This window comes from Furipterus horrens, unplaced genomic scaffold (genome assembly GCF_987537825.1).
Source record: "Furipterus horrens unplaced genomic scaffold, mFurHor1.1.pri manual_scaffold_3, whole genome shotgun sequence".
Classification (NCBI taxonomy): Eukaryota; Metazoa; Chordata; class Mammalia; order Chiroptera; family Furipteridae; genus Furipterus; species Furipterus horrens.
This window is the reverse complement of record NW_028327173.1, coordinates 86,472,814-86,481,932: the sequence shown is the minus strand read 5'-3', so window position 1 is coordinate 86,481,932 and position 9,119 is coordinate 86,472,814.

The window sequence follows — 9,119 nt, the reverse complement described above, 5'->3', positions numbered from 1 at the left end:
AAACGGAAATTAAGAAAAATAACTCAAGATTAAAATGTGCCACAGCCATGATTAAAGTAGGGAAGGGGGAGGAAAAGGGGATTATGTGGAGCGCTGCCAAACAATTGGCTCTACAAACCCCTTCCCTCTGGGATCCTGAAAAGCCACAATATATCTCGCAGCCTCTGCTGGCTGACACAGGCCCACCGGCTGACACAGGTCTGCCTACTGCCTCCTGATCCAAACCTTGACAGAAAAACTGTAAAACTGTTTTTCCTACAATTGCCTTAAAACTAAGGTTCTATTTAGTAAACTAATATATTGTATATTACTCAGATATTCAACTAATATTCAAAAATTTATGTCTTTTAGTGCTAAGAACTGAATTTTTGTCAGTCTATTAATATTATATATCTTTTATTATCACTTCAATTAAATAGTCAAATATCATTTCATAACATATATTCCTTGGTTGGCAGAATTTCCAAGATTCAAAATTTAAAAGACTTCCTTATAGTCTTGGGGTATTTCAAAGGGCCCTTGAAATATCTCAAGGACTTATTATTTTCTTCATACCAAAAAGAAGAAAACTGTAGACCAATCAGGCTTAATACACTTTGAGATACTTGGAAAGCTTTGTCAAATAAGGAAATTTTACAAAAATCTCCAAAAGTCTACAAAGTTCTAATTATAATTCTAATAACTTTAAAAATATTATATAAAAAAATTGCATATATTACAAAACATCTAACCATATAAGTCTTTAAAACAATAAATTCTAAACCTAGGAGTTACTAAGTCCTAGAAACAATAAAGTAATTAATCTACTATTCAAACCCATACAGAAAATGGCAGGGTGCCTAAAAGAAAAACAAAAAAAAGGTAAAGATTTTAAACTCCAGCCGTTTTTCAGTTGCAGCCTGTTATCTCAACCATTTCTCTCTAGCCCCTGCCCTGAGAGAGCAAGGCAGGAGTGAAAAAGGCCATTCTAGGACAAAGACTCTTAAAAATCACCTTTGTAACAAAAAGCTAGCCAAATATTTATTTAAAAACTACAAAAAATAAATATGCCAAATAAATCAATTAAAAAACTCCTTAAAAAAAAAAAAAAAGAACCTCAAGAACAATTAACTAATACTTTTGCTCATTTACAACAATATATAGCCCAGGCAGGCTTACAAATAGCCCTGGAAAAAGTCCAGGAGTACCAGCTTTGGCAATATTTAGGTTTCACTTTATTTAATAAAACAATACGACCTCAAGTGGTAGAAATAATTCCCTCTAGCCTATTAACCCTTTATAATCTTCAACAATTATTAGGAGTTATTCATTGAATACGGCCTAGTTTAGGCATAGCTTCTCAACAGCTTACTCACCTTTGTAATACCCTTAAAGGAGATCCAAACTTAAACTCATCTCGTATTTTGTCTCCTCAGGCTTTAAAAGAACTTAATATTGTAAATCAGCATATTAAAACAAGACAAATAAAAAGAATTAACCCTTCCTACCCAATTAGGCTTCTTTGCTTTCCTACATTACGTTCCCCTACGGGACTTCTAGGACAGCTACAGCCTCAGCTCACTATGATTGAATGGTTATTTCTTTCCCACCAACCTCAGAAAACTACAACTACTTATATCTCTGCCCTTTGTCAACTAATAATCAAGGGACAAGAGAGAGCTCAGCAATTATTTGGCTATGACCCGGAGGTTATTCACTTACCTCTAACTCAAATGTATTTACAACAGCTTTTTAGTCAGTCTCTAGATTTCCAATGTACTACAGCTGATTATGTTGAAAAGCTTGAAATTAATCTTCCTTCAGATAAGCTTCTACAAAATATACCTCAATTAAATTTGCATATTAAAAGTAAAATTACTCCTACCCCAATATCTGGAGCAAAACCTATTTTCATAAATGGGTCAGGAAAAACTGGAAAAGCAGCCATTACATGGAAGGAAGGACAGAGTTAGAAAGACTACGTAACTCACAGCCACTCATCCACCCAGAGAGCTGAACTCTCTGGAGCCATTATGGTCCTCCAACAATGGCCAAATAAACCTCTAAATTTAGTTTGTGATTCTGGCTATACGGTGTATACTATACTCCACAATAGATTAAGCTTTACTTAAAGAGTCTATAGATCCCCAGTTACTTAGTTTATTCCTAACTTTACAAAGTCTAATTGATAAGAGAGCGCATCCTATATTTGTCACCCATATTCGCTCTCACTAAGGCCTTCCAGGCCCTATGACAGAAGGCAACGAACATGCTGACTCTTTAGTCAGCATATTAACTATCTTTCAAAAGGCAGTTGCCTCTCATCAATTTTACCACCAAAATTCTCAAGCACTTCGTAAAGAATTTGGTGTTCCTCGCTCTCAAGCTAAGCAAATTATTCGGAAATGTGCAGATTGCCAGGCGCTGGGTGCAGCGCCTCCCAGTGGTGGGACCAACCCTCGAGGATTGGCCCCCAGATTAATTTGGCAAACAGATATCACTCATTATCCACCTTTAGGAAAATTTAAATATCTCCATATATCTATAGATACTTGTTCTGAATCATTACATGACTCCGCTCTTAAAGAAGAATCTGCTAAGCATATTCGAGCACATTGGCTCGAGGCATTTAGTTTCTTGGGACGGCCACGGCAAATAAAAACTGACAATTGTCCAGGCTATATAGCCCGATCCACCCAAGAATTTTTACAGAGATGGGACATTAAATATAAAAGAGGAATTCCATATAACCCAACAGGTCAAGCCATAGTTGAACAGGACCATCATACTTTTAAAAATCTCAAAGAACAAAAAAGGGGGAGTATGGAGTCCTCCCCTAAGAATCTAACTAATCTAGCAATCTATACTTACAATTTTTTTTAATTGTGATGACTCTGTTACTACTCCTGTTGAAAAAGACTTCTGTCGTCATGGACCAGAAGATAGAGAACCTCGCCCTCTAGTGTTGTATCGGGACCCTCAAGGAGCACAGAACTGGGAAGGCCCGGTTGATTTGCTAACCTGGGGGAAGGGATATGCCTGTGTTTCTACCTCTACAGAACTTTTGTGGCTACCAGCAAAAAGAGTGAAACCATACCATGGGGGACGGCCCACGCCTGTGGACCACCCAGTTGGACCAGATCAGGCGACTCGAGGACTTTCCTACCAGCTGTCTCAGCTGGCGATAAACGAGCGCCGGAATTGGAACCGAGCTCGGAACCAGGCTCAAAATCAAACTCGGAACCAAGCGTATCACCAGCATCAGAGGAGATGGGCAAGAGAAGTTAGGGGGGACGCAAACCCTCCTGAGTCTAGGAATATAACTTGCGTAGATTTAAGAAGCCATACTAATAGAGCTGAGGAAGTAATATAAATTGTTGAAGCACCGGACACCCCTGAAAACCGTTCTCTAGCTTTTTTAACTATAGTGTCCTCTAATTCTATGAGAAATCTAACAATTATAGCTATATTGATTTGTCTCGGAGGTCTAGGCCTCTCTGCTGAGACAGAACATATATATTGGAGCCATGTACTTGATCCACCAGTTTTTAAGCTCCTTACTTGGTGGAACTCTGAGCCTCCCCTTTCTAAGAAGGACACCAAGTAGACAGGAGGACCTGCCTCCCACCTGATGGGCCTGTAGAAGTAAATAAACATTGGTTGCTCATTCCTAACAATATAATGTATATATCAGAGCATTTGCCTGCTTGCTTCTCCATGCTATCTGGCACTTTGTGCTTACCTTTAATGAATAAGTTCTATGCCTATGCTGTGTATAACGGAAGGCAGCAAACTAATATGTCCATGATAGGGACAGTTAGGATCCGAAGAGTATATCGAACCTCAGCCAGTGCTCCCCCAGAGTTGCCTCTTTGTGAGCCAATTAAGCAACCAGCAAAGATTATTACATGGTCTTCCTACAGAAGCACAGAGGCCTCCATTATAAGAATTCCCGATACTCCCTTACAAGCTGAGAATTGGGAAGCCAATTGGGAAATTAAAGGCAGTACCAACAATGGTCTAGTCAAGGCATTTCCCCACGTTACCTATGCCAAGCTAGCACAGACAGGGCTAGGTACTGGGGCACCCATTATTCACATTACATCTCAAAATCATAGAAGCCCATGGCATATGAATATATGGAAAATGGAATTGCCAGTTATAGAAAGAATTATAGAACTTTTCTCTTATAATCAGGATCCTGAGATAGGAAAATGTTACTTTGACATCAAAACCTTAAGCAGACTTCCGGCCAAGATGGAGGCTTAGACGGACACGCTAGGTCTCCCTCTACAACTATAGAGGAATACAACTACTTCAAAACAAAGGATAACTAGAAATTCCAGAAAATAAAACTACACGGAAGTCCAACATATGAAGTTATAAACCAGCGGTGCCATTTGGGCAGGTAAGAGTTAAAGAGGACAGTGCTGTTTGCGGTCGCACCCGGAGCGGCGGGCGGCGAGGAATCCGGGCTGCGCAAGCCCCTGGCGGTGCGCGACCCCGGCGAGGAGTCCCGGCGGCCAAGCCCCTGGCGGTGCGCGACTCCAGAGCTGGGGAGAGCGGCCGCCGCATCGCCTTGAACAGTGAGGCCCAGGGGGGCGGGAGGACGGATCCCGGTCTCCTAGCTGAATAACTGTGTGAATCCATCTTGGACCCCCGCCCCCAAAGAAAGCACCACAGGGCTGCGAAATAGGTCGCGGACAGGCAGGCGCCGGCCGGTCGCTGATTTGTGACACGTACACAGGCACTGCCCCCGACAGCCGGCCCAAGAAAACAAAACGCATCTGTCAAAATGAGGCAGGCAACTTTAGAAATACCGGTAACACAACTCACCAGGCAGCAGATAGAGAACCTGACAGATGAACAGATAAGAAACCTGTCAGAGGCTCGGTTCTGGGCCATTGTTATCAGGTGGCTTACAGAATTCACAAAAGAGCAGGAAAAAGATATGAAAGAAGCGAAAAACTTTCATAACGAAAGGAACAAAACAGCATACGAGACAGAAGGAAAGGAAATAAAATCCAGAGTTCATTTCAACAAACTGGAATATGGAGAAGGAACAAGCAGTCAACCAATGCAGCGAGAGGAAATGGGAAGCAACAATGAAAGGATCAGAAACCTCTGGGACAGCTATAAAAGGCCCAACATAAGAATCATTGGTTTGCCAGAGAATGAGGAAGATGAACTAGAACTTGAAAAATTGAGTGAAAATATAATAAAGGAGAACTTCCCAGACTTGGGGAAGGGAATAGACCTGCAGGTCCAGGAAGCAAGGAGAGTTCCCAAGAGACTGGACCCAGGGAGAACCACTCCAAGACACATTATAATCAAAATGTCAAAAATTAAAGATAAAGAGAGAATCTTAAAAGCAGCAAGAGAGAAGAAAAGAATTATGTACAAAGGGGTCCCAATTAGACTATCAGCTGACTTCTTAAGGGAAACCCTACAGGCAAGAAGAGACTGGCAAGAAATATTCAAAGTAATGAAAATCCAAAACCTACAACCACGAATACTCTATCCAGCAAAATTGTCATTCAGAATAGAAGGACAGAGAAAGTGTTTCCAGGACAAAATAAAACTGAAAGAGTTCATTAGATCCAAACCACTGTTATATGAGATGTTAAAGGGACTGGTTTAAAAAAAAAAACAGAAGCTAGGGAGATGAAACAAAGGCAAACTAAATAGGCAACGAGAGTGGAAGAGGAACTGTGGGTACGGGAAGCATATTGGGGGGAGGTCAACAGGGAGGGGGAATGGGGAAAGGGAGGGAGATGATATAGGAATTGGGGATCAAGGTAGGAGGGAATAGACGGAGAGAGGTTGGGAGGAACTGTATGCACAACTAATGGACATAATCTAAAAGGGGGGGACAACTGGAGGGAGGGGGGCCACCGGGTGGAGGGGAGCAGAGGGAAGGGAAATTGGCACAAATGTAATAATTTAATCAATAAAACACATTAAATCTGAAAAAAAAAAAAATCTTAAGCAAAGAATGGGTTACCGTATGCACCTCTCACCCTTACTTGTTTCTTGCTATTACCAGGGTGCCTCAGCTTAATTATAATCACTCTTTTAATGTATATTATCTCCATGTTACTGCTAGCTCTATTTACACTAGCTGCATTACTTGGACCAATGTCACTCAGCTTAATTTAACAACCATCTTCATGGTGCGGAGGCAATCAGAAATTTGGTTGCCAGTCAATGTTACCAGGAAATGGCGAGACCCTAGAGGTCTCATGGCACTCAATCAAGCTCTTGCTGAGATTAGAGTCCAACGCTTTATAGGCATTCTTGTTGCTTGTATTATCTCTGCTGTTGTTCTTGCTACAGCTGCCACCGCTGCGGTTGCCCTCATGGAGTCTGTCCAGACTGCCCATACAGTAGAAGCCTTGCTCACCAAACCACTCAGGAAATGATCCAGCAGACTCATATTGATTAGGAAATCCTGGCCCGACTCTCAGCCATGGAATCGGCCGTACTGTGGCTGGGGGAATGTCAGGATGCCCTGGTTACCAGGCAACAGCTCACTTGTGACCCAGGGTTTTCAAAACTGTGTTACTCCCCTGAAATGGAATTCCAGCCAGCATTCCTAAGAAGACATCCGACATCGTCTTTGAGGAGACTTTTCTACCAATCTTAAAGGCCAAATTAATCAATTGCAGTTTAAACTCCATCAACAGCTTATGGACATTAAGCAACTTGCTGAACAAAAGGTATTTCAAACCCTAAGTGATAACCTGCAATGGCTTAACCCTAAAAATTGGTTTCAAGGAGCAAATTTACGTATATGGATAATGGGAGCAGCTGAATGTTTATTGATTATTGCTATATACTCTGTGTCCTCTGATGCATCTGCAAGTTATTTACTCATAATCATATTAAAGAAAAGCAAGTAGCAAGCTTCATAGGCCTTTCTACTATAAGTATCACAAAAACAAAAAAGGGGGAGATGTGGGGAATTGCTCCTTGTGGTTTAGGGAATTGAAGCCCTGGCCTGAGCATGACCTGCCACCGGCACTCCGGCTGTGCTTGTCTGTAAGTCTCAACAATGGCTGCGTGGGAGACATACCCGAAAACCATTCAGAGGGTGTCCGTGGGGATTGGATTCAAAGAATATTAATATGCTTTAGAACTTGCTCTCCTTTCCTTTATCTTATAATTAAGTATAAACAATCTCTAGCAGGGCGTATTTGAAACCTTGTACCTAGTGCCAGTGTGGGGTCAAGATGTTTAATAGACCCTAACACAAACTATTCATTGTACCTGCTGTACTGGAACTTGTAATCAGTTATTGTTAATTGTAACCTAGGTACCTGAAAGCTATTGATGACTTATGAATGTTGATCTTGTATCTCCCACACGTATCCTTCTCAATAAAAAGCATGAGGGACAAAGGTCTAGCTCTTGTTCTCCACTAGAGAGGCAGTCACCTTCCTTCCCCCAGACATAAAGAAGTGTCCTGGGTAAAAATTTGTTCCGCTGTGGTCATGAAGCCTCTGCTGGACAGAGCAACCTCCAACCGAGCCTAGCGTATGTGAGGCAACACCGCCTCAGGGTAGTGCTGTCACCTAATGGTGTTTGGGAGTGCTGGGCCATATTTGTAGTTTTCATGATGACTGGGAGTGCTGGGCCATATTTTTGGTTTTCATAGTGACTGGGGGTATATTTAGTTTCCAGCACCAAAAATGGTAATATCCTGTGTGTTAGGGACAGTCACACCCAGTAAAGAATTTCACCCAAAACACCCATAATGTTCCTTTATTGAGAAATGTGTTAAACCTGGCAATTTTAGAGTTCCACATCTAATTTTTATTTCCCAAACAGAATTACCCAAGTCAAAAGATGCATTTTCAGAATTACAGCTACTAGACAATCTGAATTTTGCAGGTCCCACTCGTGGAAATGGTTTCTTTCCCTGTGAGAATGCTGGTGGAAACTGTCAAGCAGCTAAATTGACTTTCCTGCTACACTGATGCCACGATAAACTTTTTTTAAATCAATGAGGTAGCTACAATTCTGCAAAGTAGCCAGTTTCATTTAAAAGGTACCTTTTTCCTAACTATTCATCTTCTTTTCTTTTCTTTTTTTTTTTTTTTGTAAAATCACTATTGAATATTTTACATAAATAACCAATAGGAAGAGGTTGGAGGCCTAACAGCATACTTGTTTTTGGTTTTCGATGCTCTAGAACTGTTGAGAGCTGCTTTTTAGCCTGTGATTTTAAGGATGCAGCAGATTTGTTACACTTTAACAACAGCTGAGGGGATTCAAACTTGACCCCATAAAAATCAAGGAATTGGGGGTAGGTCCAAAATGACTTCTATATCACAATGATGTAGATAACTTTCAGAGTTTTCATTAGCATTTTGTGAAAGATAATTTTAAAACTTCTCTGAGTTAAACATTGATACTTTTAAAAAATTAATATGCTAGACTTGTTGTAGCCTTTTGTAATTAGCGGTCACACTATATCACGTATATAATACAGAATAATTTTTCTATAATCAGGTACCTTTTGCTGCTTTTGAGTATGACTGTGTTCCTGTTTAGATTTTAAGCATTGCCAGAAAGAAGATTCTATTCTTTTGACTGTGACATAACCTGATAGCTCTAGATGCAGCATTTCTGTAATGAAAAATGAGTGTCTACCAAGAAATCTGGAGAACTAGCTTTTGTTTCTTTGGATTCCAATGTGTAGTTTGCACTCTTGCCTATGAGGAGCTTTCTGGCATGTGATTATTTATTATACTTCAAACTAAAGTTTCAAGCACCTACATTAATTATTTTACATTATGTGCAGAATAATACAATACATTGCACATCCTGCTTTTGCAGTTTTTAAATATGCTTTTCCCAAACAAAATATATTCTTTGAGTGTGAGCTTTAAATAGATGGCATTATCACTTTATCGTTTTTTAACAATTTTTTCTCAATTATTCTATTGCAATGTTATTCTGAGAAAATCCTATTCCAAAATCTTGTATAACATTTGTATGGAAGATTAAATTTTATGCTTCTGTGGTAGGACTGCTCAGTTACTGACTTCATAGTTGGATTTTGGTATTCCAGCACAGAGTCCACAATGTATTCAGAAATCCAAGTTGGTGTCATACCTTTCATTCAGATGTGAACA